This window comes from Fukomys damarensis, unplaced genomic scaffold (genome assembly GCF_012274545.1).
Source record: "Fukomys damarensis isolate Sample0158 unplaced genomic scaffold, DMR_v1.0_HiC HiC_scaffold_1, whole genome shotgun sequence".
NCBI classification, from domain to species: Eukaryota; Metazoa; Chordata; class Mammalia; order Rodentia; family Bathyergidae; genus Fukomys; species Fukomys damarensis.
This window is the reverse complement of record NW_022900913.1, coordinates 9,315,713-9,343,508: the sequence shown is the minus strand read 5'-3', so window position 1 is coordinate 9,343,508 and position 27,796 is coordinate 9,315,713. Positions and strand designations below refer to the sequence as shown.

The 27,796-nt window shown below is 34.5% G+C and overlaps 1 long non-coding RNA gene across 1 annotated transcript; it reads right to left on the bottom strand.

Annotated features, from left to right (window-relative positions):
- LOC104847974 lies at positions 1 to 27,223 on the bottom strand. The gene is made up of 3 exons (XR_776268.1): positions 26,995 to 27,223; positions 6,528 to 6,712; positions 1 to 214 (listed from the first exon to the last, which is right to left on the bottom strand). It is a non-coding gene; the product is annotated as an uncharacterized LOC104847974 (long non-coding RNA).
- Positions 27,224 to 27,796: the final 573 nt, after the last annotated feature.

Below are 27,796 nucleotides of genomic sequence, written 5' to 3'. Positions count from 1 at the left end.
TGCACTGCTGTCCATATGGTGACAGTCTGCATGGTGATATGGAACATGGAGGTTCTATTCTGAGTCCCTATTCCAAAGGAAAGGAGGACTTTTCTCTTCTCTCACTTGAGATGTAATCTCATCGATCTGCTTTTGCATCTGTTCCAGAAGTCCCTTTTTAGGAGTAAAGCTTCTTTTCATGGCCCCGGAGTCATCTAGTTTATATCTTTGCTGCCTCCAAAGTATATTTGGTTATCAAGAAAAGTCTTTCACACCTCTCGGAAATTATCTGTCTTAAAATGAAGTTAGTACTTCATGATATACCATATATTATATATATTATACAATATTATATAGGGTGTATATATTATATCACATATGGCATATAGTGTATTATTATATATGTATACTTTTACAGTGGCTTAAAAGATAAATATTTAGAGTATTTACAGGACATCTGAGTTGAACTGTGGACATACCAAACTTTATTTTGAGTGTAAATTGATTAGTCTGCTACTTTAAGAGTAATTGTCATAATATTAACATAACATTTTGATAAGTTTATACATTAACAAACTATGAGGTTTTTTTTTTTTTATTGAGTTCATTGGTACATTTTAGATATACAGTACAGTTACATTCATTATTGGGATCTTGTACCTTTACATGACAGGTGGTTTTAGTTCTCATTTTTTCCCCTTGTCCCTGCCCTATTTTTAAGGAAAACGATCCTAGTTTTTGATTGATATTTAAATCTGTTTTTCATTCATTAGCTTTCTTGGATATTTTTTTTCTTTGTTCTTTTCTTATCGGAATTTTAAAAACAGGGACTGCCAAGATCAGGCTTTGTGTATTTAGCACACCTGTTTATGGTTCCTGTTTCTCAGCTGTCTTCTTTCTTATCTCACTTTTACATTTAAATGCTCAAAACCTGTAGAAGGGAATTGAATGGCTCAAATTTCTTGATGTGTAGATAGTGAATAATATGGTAATAGGCATATATACTCCTGGATGCTGCCATTCATAAAATTATTCAAATCCTGAAAATAGACATGGGGTTAGTATTCAGAACACTATTTTAAAAAAGAAAACACTTCAAGGAAAAACAAGGAATGAAGAAGCACAAATGGGATGAAAGTGAAAGGTACGTATTCAGTGAGGTTGACGGTTTACAATTCTGATCACGGACTCTTTCTTATTAAAACAACCATTTCTTTTCCTAGTCTCCTCCTCCAAGCCATCAAGTTTCCTGAAATCATTGCCTAAAACAAAAGAACAATTTTCACATTCCTATCCTTACTTAGCTATTCCTTTTTATCTAAGTTGAAAGAATCTCTCTTTGTCTCACTATTTTCATTTTTACTTTCAACAAAGCTGAAATCTAAATTTACTTGGAAATTTGGTGCCTGGTACTCATACGTGTTTGTTTTGCTTTGGTGTGTTTGGTTTACTATTCCACCAATTTATCACAGTATTAAGCTCACAATAACCCTGTATTACTCAGCTTTCCTGGTTAGAGCCAAATACCTCACACACACAAATGAGGCAGGGTTTATTTTTCTCATGGTTTCAGGGCATTCGGTTGAAGGTCAGCTGGGTTCAAGGTAGGAACTTGACTGTGGAAAGGTGTGATGGGAGAAATTGCTCCCTTCATGGTGGCTGGGAGGCAGAGCTGGAAACAGCTGCAGAGAGGAAGGGGCCAGGAAGAGATGAAGAACTCAAGGTTGTGCTTTCGTGACTCACCTGGACAGGCCCAGACCTATCTCCTGGGCGGCTCTCAAATCAATCACGTACGTACACAATCTGCTCAAGTGAATTCCTAAAACAAGTGAATCCTTTAAAATCTAGAAATGCAGACCTTAATCATAACGAGTGAAAGTACTATATTCATTCATAATCCCTAGTGTGACAACCTTAACAGCTAATAACATATCCTCTAATCTGCTGTCTCAAAGTCAAAGCCATTTTGAAACAAGCTGCAGATTGCTATTAAGTTTTCTTTCAATGGTTGCTAATCAGATGGCAATAGCTCCCCTTAGCTAATCTGGCTAAAATGTACACCTCACATAGTTGTTAAAGACTCACATTGTGCTTCAGCTTACCCTATTCTACTGATTGTGTTTGTTTGTTTGTTTGTTTGTTTGTTTGAAACAGGATCTCACTATGTAGTTGAGACTGACCTGGAACTCACTATGTAGCCCAGGCTGGTCTAGAACTCACAGCGATCCTCCTGCCTCAGCCGCCCGAGTGCTGGGATTACAGGCATGTGTCACTGTGTCCACATAATGTCTACCTCATGGCATAACACAGTTACTATGTATTAAGCCACCATTTATCTTTCAAAGAAATTATGAAAATAAAAAATGTAATTTTATATTTGGGCATATTTAATATTTTTGTAACTTTATACTTCTTTCTGTCAATCTTGATTTGCATTGTTATCAATTTTTCTTTAGCCCTAACATTTTCTAGTAGTTTTCCTATCAGCATGTTCTTATTTTTTGAAAATGTGTTTTTGTCAATTTTATTTTTAAGGGATATTTTGTTGATTAGAGAGTTCTAGAATTTGACTGCTGCATTTTAATTTATTTCTCTTACATGTTTAAAATGCTACTTTACTATCTTGTGGCTTCATCAGGATATTGTCATTCTTATTATTCTTCTCTTATTCTTATTCTTATTATTACATGTAGTATGCCTTGAACCACTTTTAAATTATCCATCCGTTTCATTGATTCTTAGCAATATATGAAGAGCTCAGAGTGCTATTAGTTGATTGGATGGCTGGACTTGAAGTTTTCCCACTTGGAAATTATTGGATTTTCTGAGTCTGTGCGATGACATTTTTGATAAAATTTGTGAAATAATGTGACCATTATTTCTTCAAATATGTGTTTTCTCAATTTCTTATAAATCTCCTTTTGAAACACCAAGAAAACCTTGTATTAGTTGACATTCCACAGGCTAATGATACTATGCTTATTTTATTAAATATGTTTTGTATTTCGATGCTAGGCTTTATATTTGGGTAATTTTTGAGCCCTTTTCAATTTAATGATCATATTTTTGCCTGCATCCAGTCGGCTTTTCTCCACTGCTCAGTTTCCTATTGAAATTATTCCTCTCAAGTCATTGTTTTCTCTGTTCTCTATTCTGTTCAGTTATTTTTGGAATATACCTTTTCAGTTGCATAGTATTTTAGATTTATTGTGGTTATTTTTCTTATGAATTATGTAGCATATTTACCCAACTGCTTTGAAACCTTAATCTGCTAATCCCAGCATTTGCTTCAAGTATTAATGGTTATTCTAATCCTTATTTTTGCTGGCCACACTGTTGTTACTCCTTCCTCACTATCTGGATGACTTTTGTTTGTACTCAGAACCCATGGCTGAAAAGGCTAGAATGAGAAATATTTTGTTTCTTTTAATTTTTCAGAGAATAAGAGCTCTTCTTCTGTGAGACAGTTTGCTGCTGATCATTCAGAACCCTGCAACATCGAGATGGAGGAGATCGAAACTCAGTCTCTAAAGGGATTGCATTCCTAAGTGGCTGTGAGCTGTGAGAGTAGATGGAATAATTTTCCAATACTCTGTTTCAATTTCTTTTTTATTGGAATGTAGTAGGTATTCAATATAGTGGCATCCATCATTGGATATTTGTACCTTTATATAATATATCTTGGTTCTTATTTTTTCCCCATTCCCCTTCCTTCCCTTCAATTTCTGTTAAAATCCCGAAAGACCTCATAATATTAACTGCCCCCCAAAAAGAAAAAAAAAACAACACAAGGTGTGAATATTGTTTGGATATGAATCTTTCTGTTCTGCCCTTTATCTAAAGACTTCTAGGAAATGGAATGTGAATCAACAAGCTCTAAGATGTTTTTCCGTGTTTTGATTTCTATACCCTTTGATCTCTTTTGTCCGTCACTGCATTGGAAGTCTTGGTCTGGTTCTTCTTATCCGACCATCATCCTGTCTACGGCAGGTCCTGTAGCCACAGCTGTGGGTCTGGTGCTAGGTGTACCTTGACAGCTGATTATCGTCCGTCCTGTGATTGTCAAAGCTGTGTCCTTCTTTATAATTCAGTTAATTATTGAGCTATTCCATCTACCAGTCTTAGGAGTTACAAAGTTTTTTTTTACAAATAATATTTAGATTTTTTCCTTCCTCATTTCTGTGAGATACAGGATTTTTGCATGTTCTCCCTAGTTTGATCTCTTAACCAGAGTTAGGCTAGTCATTGTTTAATATGCGTGTACTTGAAACTTATGATCATCCTTATTAAATCATTGTGACTCACTTGGCAATACATATATAATATCTTATGTAGAATAATTCTGCTATCTTTTGTTGATCCTGGAATCAAGTGCATGATACTACAGAAGACGAAGGGGAAGTTGCCCATGGAAAAAGTCACCAGAGAGAAAAAGTAATGGTGAAAATTCAGACCACAGATTGCAAAACAAAAACCCTTGTGGCCGGGGCAGAACTGTGCTGTTGCTTTCCCAGCTCCTCTTTTAGCTTCCGGTGTGGCTGTAAACCCTGATCCTATAGAAACATCACTCCGTTGTCTGCATTGTCATGCAGCGTTTTTCTTGCACACGTATTTCACGTGTCTGTCCCAAGGGTGCTCTTCTCCTCTTCTCTTCTTATCCGACCACATTGGATGCTTACTGCGGTATCCGTCATCTTCACCAGCTCCTTAATGATGTCTGTAAAGGCCTCATTTACCAAAAATTCACATTAACAAGTACCAGAAAATAAAATTTCAACATAGGTCTTGCCAGAAATAATCTGACCTGCAACATGACCACAGTATTTATGAGGTGAAGTGTTGAGTTGTAGGCAAAACACTGAATGCAAGGAAACATTGTAATGAGGTGACAAATGGTACCACCCGAATTTTAGCTTTCTCATTACTATGCTCCATCACACGCATCTTCGTTTTCTCCCCAGGGAGCCCGCCATTCTCCTCCTAAATCAGTCTCCTCGGGTTATTTGTGTAACATTCAATTCCTTCCTCCTTACTGTGTCCTGAGGACTCACACATAACTTCTGACTATGAAAGCAAAAGTTAAATAGAGAAGTTTTAAAAAATGAATATCATTCATAGGAAAATGTATACATATTGACGATATACTCCTAAGTGAAATAAATAAGGCACACGTCTAAATACCGAATAGTTTCTCGGATGTGAAAAGCTATAATAGTACATAAGTTCCTAATGAGATAATTGACCATGTGAAATAGGAAGAAAAGGGGCTATGGGTGTAGGGAAAGTGGGAAGGGTAGGAGAAAGGTAATAAGGGAAAAGAAAAAAATATGAGAAAATGAAAAAATGGAAATAAAGTGTTTGTACATGGGGAGGGGGGAAGGGGTGAAGGGAGGGCGGGGACAAGGGGAAAAAATGAGAACCAAGACCTGTCATGTAAAGGTACAGGATCCCACTGATGAATGTAACTGTACTGTATACCTAAAATGTACCAATAAACTCAATAAAAGAAAAAAAATGAGAGAACATACCAATCAACTCAAAACAAGACACCAAAATAATATACGCAGGACGATAAACATGAATACATGGATGCACATATGTACACGTATAATTTATACATTAGTTTTTTTAAAAAATTAAGATGATTTCCACAGTACTGTATAAAGATAAGAATATTCCATACATAAATTTTTACATATATATATATATATATATATATATGGATTATAATCCCTGCAATTATTCCTAATGTATAAAGATAAGAATATTCCATACATAAATTTTTACATATATATATATATATATATATATATATATATATGGATTATAATCCTTGCAATTATTCCTATCTTCAGCACTAGTTCCAATTCTCATTATTTTAAAACTCATATGTTTTTTCACCTTTAATTGAGTTTATTGGTACATTTTAGGGATACATTGCAGTTACATTCATTGTTGGGATCTTGTACATCTGCATGACAAGGCTTGATTAAAACTCATATTTTAATTTTCAAGAACTGTAACACTCGTACACAGTCATTTTTTTTCAAATTTCTCACATATTATTTTGCCTTAAAATTTTGAGTTTTCAAATATTAAAAAAATGTAAGAAGTGTGTTATATGACCTCACTGAGTAAACCTGAATGTCGCTTATGTTAAAGCTTTGCCTATGATTTCACTCAGTCAGAGCCATGTGGAGGGAAATGAAGAAAAACTGTATGGAGAAACAATGGACACTGAATCGAATATAATGTTCCCTGAGCAAATCAACCGCTGAATCCTGTGTTTCCCACACACCCACCACTTTGGGCATCTGAACTTGAATGCTGTTTCTCTCATCCATAGTAGGCCTGAGAAATATATAGTCTGGTGTAAAAAAATTTATTCCACATATGAAATGTTTCTATCCCAAAGGCAATGGATTTTAGTTGATGTTGGTTTATTTATAGAATACAAGCACTATTTCAGATGACTGGTTGGTCAACTGAGTATTCAGAAATAGAGGAAAATATCCCCCACCCTGTACACAGAAGTATTGTATACTCACCATACGCACATGCCCTGCTGCTGTTCTTGCCATGTCTGTGTCATTATCAGTCTTTGCAGCCAGTGGTTTTTCTGCTGCCCGAGTTTATCTTCACACTGTGGCTCTCCCAGGGGTTCAGTCTGCCACTTTTATCAGTTACTTCACTGTTACACACTTAATTTTTGAAGCACCTTTCCCTGTGAAATCTGTAAATCAAAAATAAATTGTATTTACTTTAATTGTATTCTCCTCTATTAATTCAAACTGTTTGGTCTCTGATAGTCCTTGTCAACTTTTCAAACTTACTAAAAGAAATATTTGAAAATCAGTTTTTCCTGTCAAGGCTCCTGCTGTAGTATACTACGAAACTAAATTTTTTTTGGATAATTGAACTTGAAATGTTAAATGGAAGCATTTCTTTCTAGAAATGCTCTTACTTCTTTTGTAACTATTAATGCTGCATCTTTAGACAATTAATCAATTGTACCCCGTGAATCTTAGGTATATCGATTTAAAAATCTTTCATTACTTCCTATTGGGAACAATAGAGAAGAAATTGCTTTTTTTTTTTTCCTCTTTTTTTGGCCCTATATTTAGTCCTGAATAACAATCCTACATAAAAAGGAATAGTGCTGCTAAAACACACCATGCGTTAGACATAATATGTTTTGTCACCTATGTTTTGTCAACATGCAAATATAAGGACGATATTACTGAGTAGGCTCAAGAACAGAACTAGAATCCACGGTCAGACTCAGAACTTCAGTTTTGTTTTTGATTAGAAAATATTCCCTTACTTCCATGTGTTTTGGCTACTTGGGGAGGTTATAAATATTTTATGAATTGTCCAGTAAAATTAGAAAATTAAATTTTAATATGTAATATATTAATCTTTTTCTTTCATATTGCTCTTATGAGGTAAAACTAAGGTGGGGGTGCTAAAACAAAATAATATCTTTGTTTTGTTGTGTATCTGAGGCAGGGTCAGGCTGCCTTTAACTCACTAGGGTAGCTCAGGAGGGCCTCGGACTCAGGGTGATCCTCCTGCGTCAACCTCCCAATGCTGGTTTTACAGGTGTGCACCACTACACCCAGCTCCCAAATAGTGTCTGTCTGCTGTAGGGCATATTGAAGCGAGAGAAAAATGCCGAATTCACTCTCTTTACTGTCTTCAAGAAATACAGTGTTTCTCTATGTGTTAATTAAGTTGATTCTGTTAAATTCTTTGGCTTGAGTCATTGAGGGGGTTAGTAAAGCACACTTCTGCGTGTACTTGGCTGGATCGTGGAAGCAAACATTTGGGGACTATGTCTGGGCCTTTCTCTTTTCTTCCTGGTACTCTCTCTGCTCTGCTTGCTGCCCACCATGAGCAGAACATCCTTGCTCTTCCACACTTTTCGACCGTGAAGTTTTTGTTTTGGAGCCACTGATCTTGAACTGAATCCTCGGAATTTATAAGCTAAATCAGATCTCTTCTCCTTTAAATTATCAGTTTTCGGTATCATGTAACAGAAAATCTGACTGATACACTGTATGATATGAGTTCTATCATATTTCCATTCTTTCCTTCTTCCATACTGCAGAAACTCAGGCTGTGGTCTGACCAATCCCAGTGCTAAATGAAGTGGTGAAACACTGCTTTATTAAGCTGCATCCTTTTCTTTTTCTTTTAATATTCACTATTGGATTATTTCATTATGTAAGTTAAAGCTGTCAGGAAATAAAACGAATAGCATACAAATTATGTGTATTATAAAGTATTCCCTCATGCAGTCATGAAGGTTGAAAAGTTCAACCATGTGCCTGCCATCTAAATAACTCATTCTGCTCTGAGTGCCTCTAAAGGAAAGACACCGAATTTCCTAAGATGGTGGAGTGCATGGTACACTTAGGACTGTGTACAGTGAAGAATAATCTGACCCACAGACAGACATGTTTGGAAAATTTTTGTTTTGTTTGCAAAGTCTGCAATGGGAGGCAAATGCAGCTATGGCCATCTTTCCCACACAAACACACAAGTGTTCATCTTTTCCAGAAATCATAGAACAGATGAAGTTTGTGAACCGAGGTACGTACTTTTTTCCTGGCTAAGTGTACTAGCTTTCAGGGGCCAGGCTCTATCTGATTTTTTTCCTTAGTACAGTAGAACCGCTGTTATTCGGTATTTATCATTACCAAGCAGTGTGATTGAACTTTATTGATATTAAAATAAATAAAACATCAGTCTGCTTTGAAAGCCTGCAGGTTAGAGATCAGAGAAAGTGGACAATGGATTTTCTGGGACAAGAAATTAAGTGTGATGCTCGGAGTCAAATGTTTTGGTAAATAAAGATATATAGCTAGAGTCCAAATGATCAACTTGAAGAGTTTGGATGAGTGGAGATACTATGGTTCTTCCTAACAGATGAACAGTGAGGGTTGGAAGTGTGAAGTGTGTGGAGTTCACGTGTCCTAATTTTAGGGTTGAAGAACTACAGTTCTCAGAGTTAAAGTGCACGTTCGAATCACACAGAGCACTTCCAAAACAGGTGTCGCTCCCCACTTGGAGAATTTCTCACATGACCTGTCAGGCGTGAGAATTGCATCTCAAATGAATTTGCAAATTATGGTGACCCTCTTGTGTGAGGACTTTAATATGAAAGCAGTGGTTCAAAGATTTGGCTCAATACGGCGGCTTTGTGAAATATACTTTGAAAGCGATAAGGAACAACATGCGATTAAGTCAATTGACTATTTGAGAGTCAAATTAGAAGAGTCAAAATATGAGAAAATGGAAATATAGTGTTTGTAAATGGGGAGGGGAGGAGGGGGTGAAGGGAGGGCAGGGACAAGGGGAAAAAATGAGAACCTGTCATGTAAAGGTACAAGATCCCAATGATAAATGTAACTGTACTGTATACCTAAAATGTACCAGTAAACTCAATGAGACAATGAGAGAGAGAGAGAGAGAGAGAGAGAGAGAGAGAGAGAGAGAGAAAACAGACAAAAAGAGTCTAGTAAGGTCTATAGGAGTCAGAGTTACCCGGGCTTCTGTACCCAAATACCGTAATTGCATGGCTTGCAAAACATGGAAATTGATTGCTCGTGTTTCTGGATTCTTGTGGGTCCAAGGTGGAGACCAGTCAGGGTCTCGTGGTGGCCTAATTCCTGGTTCACAGATGGCATTTTTCTTGCACGTGGTTGGCAGACACACCTGTGTCTTTGGCATCGGTTTTGTAAGGAATAGATTCCCATTAGAAAGGCTCTGCCATTGTAACTAACCACTTCCCACAGGCTCTGCTTCTTAACATCGGACGTTTGGTGGTCAGATGTCAATGCACAAATTTGGACAAACTGCAAACATTCAGACAACAGCAATACTTACGGAGATGTTTGAATATCTTTAGAATTATTAAGTGAAAATTTTTAATCATTTTGAAACAATATGAAAGAAAATTCTAGGATAACTTCAAAGCCTCTGAATTTTATTTGCAGTGATTATGACATATCTGAAAAAAAAATGGAATGAGGGCTAATGGACAAATTTCAGAGATAAGATGATAGGTCAAAACACACATGTGTTGATAGAAACATGAGAGTGTATTTCCAGTACAGGTGTCTTTTGTGTGTGAAGTTCAAAGATTCTAATATTTGAGAATATATGAGAAAAAAGGCACATTCAGGTAGGCTAGACAAACATGCTAACTGATGGTCACTAAAAAAAATGAGGAAGAGAAAAATATTTAGATTTGCAAAAAAAATTGAACATCAAGATAAAATAAAAGGGGCAGAAAAATATTAATAATCATAGGAGCTAGTGTAGAAAAACTTCCAAAATGGGGTGAGTAGATTCAAGATGTGACAACATAGTGGTCATCACTGAAGTTGATAGAAAATTTTCTGAACCAGCTGGAACTGAGGTAGCATCTAGACCGAGAATGCAAGCATCAGTGCAGCTGAGTTGTATAAACTAAAACTGCTCATGAAAACAGAAAATAGGACCCAGGTATGCTCACAAGAAATAAAGTGATGCTGTAAATTATTATGGGACCTTGGAATATCATCTATAAATTAGATATCACCTATGGTGATTTTTTAAAGAACCTCAGGCTAAATGCTCTTCATTCAGCCTTCGCCCATGCTATAGTGTGTTGCTGTAACCAGGGTAATTTTGATGCAGCCTACAAAGATTACTCTGAGATTTCATCCAATTAAGTTGGAACCAAATTGGTTTGTTTTTTCCTTAAGATCCTTCTGGAGTTTGGCTGTAGAAATTTTGATGTTATTCTTTACAAATCTACCCCAACTTTTAGAAGACGAAACATCCAGATGCAGTTTCATATCTTGAAAAAGATACCTATTTCCCACATTGAGTTGAGACACCTTGTGCACCCTGCTTTAACTAATTTAAGTAAAACAGAAAGTTTAAAGTGACATCAGAAAGAGAGACATCTCATTTAGCTTTACTTTTATGTGTATGTTTTCCAGGACTATTGTGGAAAAACCAGCTATTTGCAAAATTTAACTTCTTTGTGTGACAATCATACTTTGTTTTATTCTTCAAGATGCTAAAGACTTAACTAATTTTTAAGACTCCAGTCTGCACTTATGTTTTACTGCGATCAAGTGTGGAGAGACAGGTGTTTTGCCAACTGTGTCTAATTACCCGAGACACTTTGGAATTTGTTTGGCTAAAATGCATAGAGATTATGTAATTTAGGTACGAGAGCATGTGAACCTAATGGATCTTCTAAAGAAATCAACAAACAAAATATTTAGTCTCAGATTCCTATGTCAATACTTTATTTTCTATTTGTGAATTTACTAGATTAAAATTCTTAAATGTTATTTTATGTATCTGTATTTTCCAATGAAAATTCTTGTTCATCACTGTAAATAATTAACTTTAAAATAAATAAATATACTTCTAATTTATAAGCAGTAGAATATATGGAGTGTTCAGTCTGACATCTTTTGTTTTAGTGTTTCCTCTCTCACCTTAAAAGAGGAACTATGCAGTTAAATTGCTTATATTTGGAAAAAAAAAAAAACAACTGATATTGACCCTTTCTCTCACTGCAGAAGTTCTGTCAGGAAACAGGATGACTGGCTCAATCTGCATTCTAATAAAAGATTTAAAACTTTTTCTTACCATGGGTTAAGCCACATTTATAAATTATCTCAAGATCATCAAGTGGTATTATTTTAATGAAAAAATAGTCCAAGATAATTTAAATTTTGCATGAATTCATGGAGTTATAGTAATAATATCGAGGGCAACAAAACATGTTACATGATTGATTTTGTTGTCTAAAAACCTTTCTCTCTTTTCTCTATATAATAAAAAGGAAGTTTTGTAAAACGCTTTATCATAAACACCAACTTCTTTTTACAGTGAAGATCAAAGTCCAAATATTCACTGATTTGCTTTAGATTATAACTTTAGTATTTTATGAAACTTTGAGCTTTGTTCTATCCACCAGTACCCCATTCTGAAGGCCTTAAAAACTTAGCCTTATGCAAAGCACTAAGGATTTAATGGGAAATAAGATATCTTTTCTAATTCTAATAACATCTTCATGACATATTCAGTCTAGTAGAAAGAGAAAGAAAAATAATTAGATAACAACCAAAGTGGTAAGTCCTCAGTTAAGGGTAATCATGAAAAGGCTTGAGAACACTCCCCATGGCATGATCCAGTTATATACTACTTTTTGAAGCAAAACTTTTATTGGTACATTTTAGGTATACATAAGAATAACATTCATAATAGGGAATTTGTACCTGTACATGTATATCTTGCTTCATTTTTCCTGTTCCCTTCCTGTCCCTTCGACCCCCTCTTCCCCTCATTTACAAAAGCTTTATTTCCATTTTTCCTTCTATTCTCTTTTGTTGTCCCTTCTTTCCTTTCTCTTCCCCCGCCCTAGTTCCCCTTCTCATTTGAATATTTTCTTCCCATTTCCCAATATCTATTATACATTTTGGTCTTTATTTCCATTTTCAGTTTCTCACACTAGAAAAGCAATGTGATCTTTAAACATGTTTGTCTAATTTACTTCAATTATGAGCATGGTTTTAAGGTGCACCCATTTAGCTAGAAATGTCCCAGGCTTATCCTTCTTTACAGCAGAGAAGTACTCCATCGTATTTTTAAAAACACAATTGCTTTGTCCATTCATCAGTCGGTGGGCTTTTGGACTATTTCCAAGATTGAGCTATTACAAACTGTGCTGCTGTAACATGGGTGTGCATATACTGCTGTGGTATGATGGTTTTCTTTCAGCAGGATACCATGAAGGGAAATACCCTAGCTGAATGAAATCTCTAGTTTTATTTTTTTGAGGTATTTCCACACTGGTTTCACCAGACTACATGTTCACCAACAGTAGAGAAGGGTTCCTTTCCCTGGGATGAATCCAGCTTGGTCATGATGCATAACCTGCTTGATGATTTGCTGAAGATTTTCATTCTATTTGCTGGTGTCTTATAGAGGATCATTAGGGAGATTGGCTTGGAGTTCTCATTTTTGGTTGGATCTTTCTCTGGTTTTTGTGTCAGGGTAATGCTTGCTTTCATGAATAAATTTGGGAGTATTTCTTCCCTTTCAATTTCATTAAGGATTTTGGAAACTACCAGTATTAGATCTCTTTTAAATTTCTTGTATAATTCAGTAATAAATCCATCCTGGCCTGAACTTTTCTGTGTTGATAGTTTTCAATTACATCTTCAATTTCATTGACTGATGTTTTAACAAAGAAATATCAGAACTGAACCACACTTTTGAGCAAATGGACTTAATAGAAGTCTATAAAGTGTTTCAATCCACAGCATCAGAATACATATTCTCAGCTGCACATGTGGTGTTCTCCAAAATAGAGCACATAATAACTAATAGGACATGTGTAAATAAGATGTACCAATTTGTAATTCCAGCACTCACGAGGCTGAGGCAGAAGGATCGCTGTGAGTTTGAGACCAGCCTGGACTACATAGTGAGTTCCAGGTCAGTCTCAACTACATAGTGAGACCCTGTCTCAAAAAAATAAATAAATAAAAATTAAAAAAAATGTGCCAATAAACTTACTGAGTAAAAAATAAAAATAGATGAAATCAATGACAAAAAAATCCACAAGAATTTCATAAACTTAAAAATTTAAAAGCACCCTCCTGAACAACCAATGGGTCACAGATGAGGTTAAAGAAGAAATTAGAGAGATTCTACAATTAAACAGTAATGCCACTGCAACATATTGGAACTTATGACACACAATGAAAACAATCCTACAAGGTAAAATTATAGTGGTGAATTCCCATATCAGAAAAAGTGAGTGAGTTCAATAAACAACCTAATGTTCAACCTCAAGCTTCTAAAAAAAGGAAGAACAAGCCAAGCCCAAAGTTTGTACAAAGAAGAAAATTATAAAGATCAGAAATATAAAGACCAGAAATTAATGCAATTGAGACTAAGAAAACAATGAAAAGAGTCAATGAATCAAACAGTTGATTCTTTGAAAGATTAAATAAAATTGACAAAACTTTAGCCATTCTTACCGAGAAAAGACTCAAATCCACGCAATTAGGAATGAAAAGGGTGAAATCAGAGCAGATCCTTAGAAATACAGATCATCAGTATCTACTCTGAGAATTTATATTCTAATAAAATGGAAAACAGAAAAAAATGCACAGATTCCTAGATACATATGAATTATCAAACCTAATAAAGAAGACATAAAATTTCAAAATTAACCAATATCAGTCAATAAAATTGAAGATGAAATTGAGTCCATTTTTTTTTATCTGAAAATGGGTTTGTGGCTTTGAAAGGACAATCTCACTTTTAAAATTTTATGTTTACATCCCCTGCACCTATATGAGACTTTTTAGATCTGAGAAGTTGCTCATTCTCCAGGCAACCATCCAGAAAAAACAGTCCTTTTTGCTCTAATTCACAATTATTGAACCAGTCTACTCTTTTATCCCTTATTTGATCGCTGTGAAGAAAGCAGGAAGTAGGTAATCTTTTCTAGAACATTGCCTTATCGGGTTTTGTTCATACAAGCTAGTTTCTGACATTGATTTTTTCCAAATGAGAAAACCTTCATTCCCTTTTATTTTAAGGGAATATAACAATATTAAGACCATTAATGATCAGTATATAAGTGTCATTATAACATGTTTTTCATAAGGAGGCTATTTTCACTATAATGTTCATTTTAAGTTTCTACTCATACATTGTATGAGAATGAAATGAAGTAGAAAATCCTTTGTATGATACCAAACTAATAACCAAAATAGAATATTGCTATATTAAAAATGAAATTATAAGTATTCAGAATGTTCTCTGTGCTGTTTTCATGGGTTTAGATAAAATTTATGGCTGAGAAGTAAATTTCTCTTCTTTCTCTATTATTTAGTTGAATGCCTTAACAGGAAGGCTTATTTGATATGTCTGTCCTTACAGTCATAAGAAGTGTTACATTATTCATTTTGTTGTCTTAACACTTTTTTCCTTTTACTCCACATAAGAAAAGATAAGTAAATAAGTGCCTTCAATTTGTTATGGCACAGACTGCTTTTTGCAATTTTTCTGACATAGGCTTCTTTTAAAAATTTTCATGGAGAAGATAAATGTGGATGGAAATAAATTTATTGAGTCATTAAAATCACTGAAAGCAGCATGCACGTTTTTAAAATTCAGTTGAGTTTACTGTACATATATTTATTTCCCCATTATTCAATAAAATATGAATAAAAAGTAAGACAATGAATACAGGGAAATTGTGAATGTATTCATTTATCTATTTCCATAAGTGTATTTAATTTAATTTATAGTCTGGTGACTTTGATGTTGTCTATGTGAAGTCATGAGTGCCTATTAAGTGGCTGAATTGTATGGACTAAATAAATATGCACATAGAACAGTTACTATATAGCAAGTGGGTGATTTTTGATGAGTTGTACTGATGTGGTGGTGGGAAGTTTATTTGTATTCTATACAGCACCTGATGAGAATAAATTTTAACTATTCCTTTAGGTAGACATAAGTGGATTATGATAATATCTCAAAGTGTGAAAATATAAACCTGTTACTCTACAACTTCCACAGGCTGTGGTTTTCACATTTGATATAAGAGAAAGGGACTTACTGTAAGATTCTAATAATTTTCTAATTTAATAATTCATCAGGTAAGTTACCATTTATTTCATGTACCCTAACCCATATGATTGCGACGTTTTCCAAGTCAATGAGCACATTTTGGGGATTAATGCTTAAAGCCAGCTACTATTGATAAATTCCTATTGAATTAAGTGATCTCTTAGGTTAGGGTAGAGTTACATTCCCTGTGTTGAAAATCTCATTTTCAAAGCCAGAATATAATGCTAATGAGATTTAGAAGAGCCGGTGGTCCTTTCACCGTGTAACTTGAACACAAAAATGAACTACATATTGAATAACAGTATTACCTTTGTGGATCATTTTTGTTTTGTTTTAGCTTGCTTTAAAAAAAACAAGACAGATGAACTTCACTTCAAACTGAAATCTATAACTGTTGTGTGAGATCCGCATTTTACTTTGCAAAATAAAATTAAGGAGCTTCCAATGCTGAGAGTATTACCTTCATATCAGTCAAATTTTAAAGTTCTCGTCATATTCGATGCATTGCATTATGACCATGGGAAGCAAAGGTGAGACCCGTGGAAATACTGTTCTTAAACTTAGTTTATTACATCATATATCATGATAAATTGGAGAGTATCAGTCAAAGATGTAAACACACACATGTATATTCTATGAACAATCTCACAAGAGCAATACAGATTATTTTAGAGTGAATACTATCATCTGTTAACTTTTTATTAAACTCTACATTATATTGCATAATGTTTTGTATTGAGGGTTTTTGTTATTGTCTGTTAATCTTATTATTTCAGAATATATAAACTGAATTTTGAAATATGCATTTAGGGAATATAATTTTTAAAAATCACCCTGGGCTGAAAAAGCTATTTTATTAAAGGGTAGCATATAGGGAGTTTGCATTATTTTAAGGAATTTAAAGAGATCTTTTTAATATTAAGTCATTTCCAAAAGGAGTTTGGTCACAAAACATATTAGGTTTGTGCTGAGATTTGCTATAATTTCATGTATCTCTATCTACAATCACAATTTTTCTTTTTGTTTGTTTTTTTGTTGTTGTTGTTGCTGTTTGTTTGTTTGTTTGTTTGGTACCAAGGATTGAACTCGGGTCTTTGCACTTGCAAGGCAGGCCACCAAATCCAATTTCAATTTTGTACCACCTTAAAACTAAAACACACAGGTACTCTTTCAAACAAAGCATTCCCAAACCTTCATATTTTAACCAACTGTGTAGCATGGTGTATAAGAAATATACTAAACAAAATGTTTGTTATATGGCCAGTAAAGCTTTGAAAATGTGGCTCAGACAGAAAATTAAAAAGAATTTCCTAAGTTTTTTACCTGACTTGAATGTCAGCAAACTTATGTCTTAATGATTGTTAAGACTGATTTAGCAGGACAGCTTGACTATATCATGCAGTGCCCAGATATGGGTCAAGTGTGATTCTATGTGTTTTTGTGAGGGTATCTTTGCATGATTCACATTTAATTGCTGGACTTTGAACGAAGCTGATTACATTGCACAGTAATGGAGGTCTGCATCAAATTATTTAATGACTTGAATAGAATACAAAAAAACTCACTGCCTCTCCCACCCAGAGCAAGCAAGAAAGAATTTCCCAGCAATTACTTCTTTGGAACAGTAAAAGGAACACTAACTGTCATAGGTCTCTGGTCTGTCAGACCACGTGCAGCTCTAGAATTCGCCAATGGCACAAGAAATTGATTTCAAATAGGTTCCTGTTCTGTTTAACTTTGTTTCCATGGGGAACTCCTAAGAAAAGGGAATATAAATTTGGAATTAATTACAAGACAGACCCAGAAAGAAAACCCAGTCTAATGTAGCTTAGGCCAAAGCCCATATATGATGGGCACAATGATTGTCAAATAATCACTCCCAACAGAATTGAACTATTTTGTTAGTTATTTGGTATTTTGTTCAGGGAAAAAAGAATTTTGTGTACTCCTATGGTTTTTAAATTTGACTGTAAATTATGTTCCTCTGTGAGTTCAAATAATGTCTGATTCTCATCATGTAAATTATCATAGACAGGGGTGAATATTTGTAATTTTTAATGCAACACCAAAATGTCGTTAGAAGCATTCTGGCTTGACAAACATGAGAATGGGGTGCAGACCTCTACAACTGCTTCATGCAAGAGAAATAAAGGGAATAATCCCATGACAGCAGGATCAGGGAACGGACTGCACTTTCTCCTAAAATTAAAGCACAACATGAAAGCAAAGTAAGTCTGGAAATTCAACCCAACAAAACTTCAAAAATTAAAGGAGAAAATCAATATGCAGTGACTAAACAGAGATTATTAGGGCTGCTGTTTCTGCAAGTTTCCTTTCAGTAAGTTCAGTGGTAGGTAGTAAACAGAAAAATATGCTCTCCAAAATAACCAATAATATTATTTCTCTGCATTCTAACTACATAATCAAAGGGCAAAAATTATTGCTTTCAATTAAGTCTTATACCAATACTAAATAATTCAAACATAAATGCATAAAAGTTTTTTTAAAATGCTAATATATAAGAATAGTTTCAGAGATGAAAATTATTCTTTAAAACAGCAATAAAAATCTTGTAGCTTTACAACTGGAATGGACCTAGACCAATATATTTCATTTAGTCTTCTTCATTTAAATGTCAAGAAAATTTAAAAGAATCAAATAAGAGATGAGTTATTTATGGCTAAGCTCGCAGTAAATTTGTGGTAGAATTTGTGCTGTGAAATACCTCTTAGGTATTGAACAGACAGGCTTCCCTGTCACCAGTGGACCCCTGGTGAGGAACAGAGCTTCCAGCAGCAGCCCCCACCCCCACCCTTCTGGCTTCCTAGCTACCCTTGTCCCTCATCTAAAATGTAAAAGCACAGGGAGTCTTAATGGTCATTCCCCTGAGCTCAAGCAGAAATGAAGAATAGTAAGAGGGCCTTACTCCTTGTAAGTCCCAATCCCAAAGGATAAAGTTACTATATTGATCAATTTATTTATTATAAACTTATTTTGGATTAGTCTTTGATTTTGTATTATTTCACACAGTTAAAGGTGATAGATTAATAACTACACAAATTGTCATTTTCTAAGCTGTGTTTGATTCTATTATTGTGCTGATTTTATTACAGGCCAGTGTTGTGAAGATCTAATCTGTTATCTCTCCTGGTATAATGAAAATGAGATTGCCCCAGAGTTATTAGAATCTGAAACCCGAAAGACCAGGTATATCTGGAAGACACCTCTGAAAATCAATCATTCCTAAAGGTTACTACATACTAGCAATAAAAATATTTACAATAAGTAATATTTAACTATCAAACCAGGAATTAAACCAAGGACTATACCAACAACAATAATAGAAATGAAAAGACATTTAAAAAAGACAGTCTTCTAGCTTACCAAAGGCAAATTTTGGGGAAATTAAGATGGAAAATTCTGATAATCAACCACCTGGACAATCTGAACTGATAGCACAGGAATTTAAAAAATAAAAAAGGTGAATGGGGCTCTAGAAATATTCAAAACAGAAATAATTTTCCAGATAAAAGACATGGCTATAAGCTCTAGAACAGAAAGAGATTTAAAAAAAAAAAAAAAGATGTGTTCAGGTCCATGAATGAAACCATGAATGCTCAGCGTAAAAAATAAATGAAATCCATGAACGCCCAACATAAGAAAGAAATGAAATCCAAGAAACAGATGCAAACTGATATCCATGAAATTAAAAACTCTATTAAAAGTATACATAGCAGACTAAACCAGTATAAACACAGAACATCACATGTAGAAGATAGGATGGTGGTCAGTGACCTTGAAGAGAAATGTCTTAAAAAATAGTAAAGAATCATGAGAAATTAACCCAACAACCCCTAGATGACACAAAGAAGAATAAGATTAATAGGAGTCCATGAAAAAGCAGGCAAAAGCACAAATGATATAAAAATATCTTCACAGAATTAATGATAGAAAACTTCCCAAACAGAGCAAAAGAAGTTGACATAGAAATAAGTGAGCCATATAGGACTTCAACTAGTTACAATAAAATAAAATCTACACCTAGACATATAATAATCAAGATACAGAAGCCCAACAGAAGTACAAATTACTACATGCAGTTAGAGAAAAGAAACAAATTACATGCAAAGGAAAGCACATCAGAATCACAACTGACTTTTCAATATAAAGTCTCAAGTCCAGGAGAACCTGGAGTGCAGTATTTTATGCTTTAAAGGAAAACAAACTCCAAACTCCTACCTAGGCTGATGTATCCTGCAAAACTATCTTTCAAAATTGATGGAGATGTAAGATATTTTCATGACAAAGAACACCTTAGCAACTTCATGAATACCAAACCAGCACTCCAAATAATTTTTTTAAAATATCCTAGAAAAGGACATTGATGATCACAACTCCATGAGGCATGACAGAGCAAATCCAATAGGCAAGAACTTAAAGGGAGAGGGAGAAAAATTTAAAAAAAAAAAGACAACAGGAAAATAATATGACAATGATAAGTCAATACATAACAGTTATAATCATTAATGTCAATGGCTTCAATTCACCACTCAAAAGAAATAGACTGGCAGAATGGATTAAGAAGCAAAACCCAACAATATGGTGTATACAAAAACACACCTACTTGCAAAAGATACTCATAGAATGAAAAGTAAAAGGATGGGAAACAGTTCTCCATGCAACAGGAACCTGGAAAAAAGCAGGGGTAGCTATCTTATTCACAGACAAAGTAAATTTCAAACCAAAACTAATTAAGAGAAACAAAAAAGATACTACATCCCTGTAAAAGGAACAATCCAAGAAGAAGAGACAACATAAAGGTATATGCACCAAATACTAATGTCCCCAAAGATACAAATGCCTAGTAAGTGCCTGAAACACTGAATTAGCACTACTACAGTTGTAGTGGGGGACCTCAATACTCCACTGACACAAATAGACAGATCATCTAGACAAAAATTCAATAATGAACTAACAGAACTGAACCAAGTCTTAGAAAAAATGGACTTAGTAGGTGTGTATTGAGTGTTCCACCCAACAAAATCAGAATATACATTCTTTTGGGCTCACATGGGTTATTCTCAAAAACACAACACATGATAGTTTATAGAATATGTTTAAGTAAATGCAAAGGAATTGAAGTTATCCCATGTATATTAACAGACCATAGTTCAACTAAGCTGGAGATCAATAGCATAAGAAGCTATGAGAACTTCACAAACACATGGAAATTGAATAACACTCTTCTGTGCAACCAGTAGGTCACAGCAGAAATTAAAGAAGAAATTAGAGAGTTTTTATAATTTAATGACAATGCCAGTACAACATACAGAGTTTAAAGCAGTTTTATTTGGAAATTCATAGCAGTGAATTCCCACACTAGGAAAACAGAGTAAGATCAAATAAACAACCTAATGCTGAATCTTAAGCTCCTAGAAAAAAGAAGAGCAAGAGAAATCCAAAGTTCATACAAGGGAGGAAATTATAAAGATCAGAGCAAAAATCAATTCAATAGAGACTAAGAGACTAATACAAAAAAATCAACCAATCAAAGTGTTGGTTTTTTGAAAGAATAAATAAAATCAATAAACCCTTAGCCAACCTTATCAAAAAAAGGAAGGAAAAGGCTCAAATTCATGCAATTAGGAATAAAAATGGTGAAGTCACAACAGATTCAGCAGAAATGCAGATCATCAATGCTTACTTTGAGAACCTGTACTCTAATAAAATGCAGACCATAGAAAAAATGGACAGATTTCTAGATGCATATGAATTACCAAAGTTGAACTAAGAAGATATAAAAATTCTAAACACTCCATTTACAATCAGTGAAACTGAAAATGCAATTAAAAATTTACCAACAAAGAAAAGCCCGAGTCCTGATGGATTCACTGCTGAATTCTATAGGACGTTTAGAGAAGAACTACTGCCACTACTCTTTAAATTTTTCAATGAAATTGAAAGGGAAGCAATACTTCAAAATTCATTCCTGGAAGCAAGTGTTACTTTGTTTCCAAAACAAGGGAAAGACCCAACCAAAAAAGAGAAGTACAGGCCAATCTCCCTGATGAACATAGATGCAAAAATTCTCAACAAGATATGGCCAAACAGAATAGAGAGGGTCATCATGAAGATTATACAGCCTGACCAAGTCAGATTTATCCCAGGGATGCAAGGATGGCTCAACATACTTAAATCCATAAATGTAATGCACTATATTAACAGAATGAAGGACAAAAACCATATGATCATCTCAATAGATGCAGAAGAAGCACTCGACAAAATTCAACACCCATTCATGATAAAAACCCTGCAGAACACTGTACTAGATGGTCTTTATCTCAACTTGATAAAGGCTATCCATGAAAAGCCAACAGCCAACGGCATACTAAATGGTCAAAAACTGAAAACCTTCATGCTAAAATCAGGAACAAGTAAAGGATGTCCACTATCACCACTCCTGTTCAATATAGTTTTTGAAACATTAGCCACAGCAATTAGAGAAGAGAAAGAAATAAAAGCAATAAAGATAGGCAAGGAAGAAGTGAAACTGTCACTATATACTGATGATATGACACTCTAGATAGAAGAACCAAAGAACTCTGCCAGAAGACTTGATTGACAGATTGAGCAGAGTAGTTGGATACAAAGTAAATACTAAAAAATCAATAGCCTTCTTGTACACAAATGACAGACTCACTGAGAGAGAAATGAGGGAAATGAGTTACTCTTAAAAGTTAAGCATATAGGTATGTTTTTCTGTGAAATACTTTCACTTTTATGGTATTTTATTGTTTATTAAAACATATACACATAAACACACAAAAATAAATAGGGAATGAAAATAGGAGAGAGAAAATAGAGAGAAAAAGAAAAGAAGAACAGATGTATCACTTATAGAAGACAAAATATATTTATATATTTGGCTTTTTAGTAAAACCATTATGCTATAAAAGTTTTTAAGTGGGAGGGACATGTGGGGGATTCAGAAAAAAAAACTAATATGCATGTAACCATTACCCTCCATGACAGGAAATTGCATATAATTGCAAATATGCACGAATAAAATAAAGTAAAAAATTTTCAAAGTTTTTAAGTGTATTGTCCAAGTGCATCAAAAGAGAATGCCTTTCTCAAGAAAACATTCACTAAGCTCAATGAGATGGAATCTTACAATACTGAGAGACTAGGTTCTTTTCTTAGAACGTAGATTTATTCATTTTTATTCTGAGCCAAAACTCAAAAAACTCTGAATCATATATTCTGTAAAAAAAAAAAAGTACCAGAAACTCTTGGACTAAGGAAATCCTGGGGGCACTGACTGTTTGTTATGCTGGGTTCTGAGAGAAGACTTTCCTTGGTTGCCAGAAAGTAAGGAACTGCACCTTTAGTGGCCACAAAAGCAGGAATATAATGCTAGAGTCTATGGCCTGGGCATAGCATTCAAGCTTGCACCTAAAATTCTTTATCTCTGGTCTGGACATAATTACAGTATTTAATACACAGTTACAGAGCTGGTCAAGCTGGTTCACCAAACATCCTGAGGAAGATGGACAGAAAACTCAGAGATTATTGATAAAGTTTGATTGGGGAAATGTATCCCAGATTATGTGCATACCACAGTGAGGGGCTTGATGGGTTAATATGAGAAAACTATTTGCTTGAATATTTTAGTCCCTGACTATACTGTTTAAATTTTGCTTTAGAAAGACCCCCCTGTAGTATGCTTAATTTTGTTGAACTCTGGAATAGAGAAAATCAAGAGAGTGACAGTTGCAGTTATTTTGTAATTATATTAAGAGTATTTTCTATTTTGGGTTTTTTTAATTCATAGATTTTTAAGTGTTTTTAGACCTAACATCTGTTGAATTAAGCTAAACATGAAAATGTTCACTCCATAAGAGCTGGCCTTAACTTTATGCTACACCACTCTTATAAAAATCTAAAACAGTGAGGACACACAGGAAACGAAACAGTATTACATTTTGTGTTATATATATATATGACAAATAACTATACCAGAAAAAAATAAAATAAGTATTTTAATTTTTTAAAAAAAATTTTATTGAGTTTATTGGTACATTTTAGGGATACAGTACAGTTACATTCATTGTTGGGATCATGTACCTTTACATGGCAAGTCTTGATTCTCATTTTTTCCCCTTACCTCTGCCCTCCCTTCACCCCCTCCTCCCCTCCCCATCTACAAACACTTTATTTTCATCTTTTCATTCTCTCACATTTTTTTCTTTTCCCTTTTTGTTCTTCCCCTACGCATCACACCTTCCCTACACCTTTAGCTCCTTTCTTCAAATTTCTAAATGTAAGTATTTTAATTTTAAATCACAATTAAAACATTCGATCTTGCATACTGACAATGAAAACAAAGAATTTAATTGTATTACAAGTTTTACTTTTTTAATTTAAAATATCCCATTTGAACTTCTAAAGTTCAAAATTGTAGGAAATTTCTCTAGTATAAAGTCTAATTTTTGAGCTATAAAATGCTTTCCACCGGGATCAGCAACTCAGTGCCTAATTGTTCATCTATTATTTTAAGTTTAAAAATAAGTTTAAATTTAAAAATAGTCTCAGAGAACACATATTTATCCAGATACAGAAATGGAAAACATTTAAAAAAATTATTGTTCCATTTTGAGGAATAACCCTAATGGAGTTTTGTACAGATGGGATAAAGAGACATAAATTACAATGTAGGATATATCATCACACAGTTTTGATTTTGTGCATAAATGATGAACTGTTAAAACATGCTAGCCTGCTGATGGTTAATTTTAAAAAGAAATAAAATAGATGATAGTTTAGAAATGGGAACAAAGGAGCTAAAGGTGTAGGGAACATGGGATGGGTAGGGGAAGGGTAATAAGGGAAAAGAAAAAAATGTGAGAGAATGAAAAGATGAAAATAAAGTGTTTGTAGATGGGGAGGGGAGGAGGGGGTGAAGGGAGGGCAGGGGTAAGGGGAAACAATGAGAATCAAGACTTGTCATGTAGAGGTACAAGATCCCAACAATGAATGTAACTGTACTGTATCCCTAAAATGTACCAATAAACTCAATTAAAGCTGAAAAAAATAGATGATAGTATTTGTTAAGTGTTTTTATGTAAATTTCCTTTAAAAAATAAGACTCAGAGGTAGAATGATTTTTTTATCAATGTCATTGTTTTGTTAAAGAAGTATAAAATTTAATCTTCTTCCATTCATCTTGCTTAAGATCAACCATATAAAACCATATCTCCAGATCATGGTCTTATTGTTCTTGCTACATCTCAAAAAAAGTTATCAGAAAATTGAAATTTTATGTAATTAAAAGTAAATTCTATAATTCTCTATAGCACACTACATACAAAATGCTACATATTTTCACAGAAAATGTAATTCTGACCTAGAATTATTCTTAACTTTCTTAAGAGGTTAGCACTTTGCTCTTCCTGATTTAGTCAATGATCTGTTTTTTTTTGTTTTTGTTTTTGTTTTTTGAGAAATTCAAGAGCGCCTCAATCTAAACTGTACGTAGTGAAGTTTTGGACCTTTTGGCAGCCTTGGAAATCTATGACTATTTCAACCATTTTTTTAGGGCTGGAGATTTAGCTCAGTGGTTCCACCACCTTCCTCGCCCTCTCTTTTTTGTTCTTGTTTGAATTCTAAATTTTCATTGCACCATTAGTCATTTAAACTTTTATCCTAATTAATTAAAAATATATGATTACATTCAGAGAATCCAAGCTTGTTCATTACCTCAATTTTTGAATGCATCATAAAACATATTCTCAGGTCTATGGCAGAAAGACCATGTTGATTTTTGACTCACTGAGCTAGAGAAATCACAAAAAGTGTGTGTGGGAGGAGGGGTAGCATACAGGATCTTTTCAAAATAGCAAACCCAAAACAGTATCCTATTTTGGGGAGAATTACAAAGTTTTCACCATATTAAGTACTTGAAAAGTTGGAGAAATGTGAATTACTCTCACATCAAAATGAAAGTAGTGTATTTGATAAAGTTTTGGAAATTACCATGAGTTACTACTTATCACTTTAGTTTTGATTCCAAATTTAACTATCGTCCTGCATGTTATCTTCTCATTAAGCCAAATTAAAAGAGATTTTGATATTTGGATGGATTATAGGTATATTATTTTTCTATACCTCTGTTAAAACCACAAAAAAGCATTTGGTTTAGACTCACTGAGATAGCAGATTATATTTTTGGATCAAGGATAAACCAGCTCTCAAATTGTCTCTAAAACTATAGCCTTCAAGAACTTTTATCATTTCCCTATGTACATAATAGGCTGGTCTTCTATACTGATAGTATAATTCTGTTGAATTTGTGGAATAAGAATTAAAAATATTCTAAGTATTTTGCAAAATATATGCCAGGAGATAACCAATAAATATGAAATTAAAAAACCCACCATCTGGTAATGTTTGCTAGGATCATGAAGGCTGAAATGTATCAAGAATTCAAAGTGAATTAGATATACTTTTCTTCCACTAAAGGAAGAACAATATTTGATGTGATTCTGAATTTTAAAAGAATCCTCACTTGGGCACACTTTAAGGTTTTCATTCCTCTATCTATTTTTTAAATTATTTGTAATACTTTCTGTGTTGAGTGGTACCTAGAATCCGAGAAAGTTATCAAAGAGATACAGGTTGCATGAAAATAAAAAGCTACGGAAGCCTCAAGTAAGAGAATAATGGCCAAGAGTCTCACAATTTTGGAGAAAATAGATGGCCACTTCAGATTTTACTCTTATATTTTGAGGAAAAAAAAGCAGCCTCTTTTTACCATTTAAGAGGCAGATTTAATGCTTGATAAAAAATCAGATAGCCTGATATCTATATCAATATGTGGAGATTATTTAGCCAGTCAAACTAGAAAGTTGTCCATGCACAGATATAGTCCAACTTTAGATGGTTTTATCATTAACACATAGGACTGAAGTCAGTACTAATGATAAAACCAAGTAGAAATAATAAGACAAAAATAGGCTCCCAGTACATCTATTTCTGCTATATTGACATAAATCCCTGGATCTTTATTCATGACAGTAGGGATTTCTGTTGAAAGTAGATGAAATAAATAAAAGATAGAAAGGTGCATGTGATCATTAATTATGATATGTCAGCTGGAAGTAAGCCTGGCTCCCCTAGCAGATCAGTAAATTCTCAGATTGTCTGCAGATGTCTGAAACACAGATCAGCAAACTGAGGAAGGAGAAACAACCATATACGAAGATGACAGCAACCCATAGGCTTGTTGCTTGGACAGAATAAAAAGGGAAAAGAAGAAGGAAATTCTTGTTTGATAAGAAGAGCTCCAACCTTTCGATTTGAACATCGGTCCAAATTCCTTCAATGTTTCGGTTCAGACTCTTCAAGTCTTCCAACAGAGATCCCTCCCGGTACCTCTCCGGTGAGCTTCCGGGTCCTCACCCTGCGCCTTCTCCTGGATCCTCTGGATCTCCAGCATGCAGTGTCCCGTTTTGGATTCTTTCGCCTCTGATCCTGTAGATGAGCACTGCGATCCTTCCATCCCCGATGCTGAGGGCCTAGTGAGTGAATCCTTTTATGTTGATTCTGTTCTTCTAGTGTTCTTCTGTTCTCTCACAAGGGCACTTCCGGATGACACTGTACGTGTGGAAATATCACCCGGCAGGGGCAGGCTGCTTTGTGGCTCCCCTTGAGCATTTTCCTATGGGAGGATGCACAGGGGAAAGGAGTTCAACAGCCGTACTTGTGAGGGGGCATCTGTTTAATCACATCTGTTTAAAGTAGAAATGACCAAGGCTACGAGCCAACAATTATTTCTGACAGACTCTAGACATTTGTCCAATTAATTGATGATCTTGCAAGATCAGTTTAGAAAGTGGGGGACATGAAAGACTGGGAAACAGACTTGTCGATGGACACGTGAAATGAGCGAGGGTGAAAGGGTTTTCTGATCCTGTGCTCGTGCTCACTCAGGCGTTCATCGCCAAGGATTCTCCCCATAATTAGCAGTTCGAGATAACATTGTGCTTGGGTGGTGACAGTGAGGCCCTTTCTCAGTCTTCTATTGTCACCTATGCCCACATGAATGACGTGGGCAGAAGGACGGATAGAGTTGTGAGGCCAGAAGGTTTCT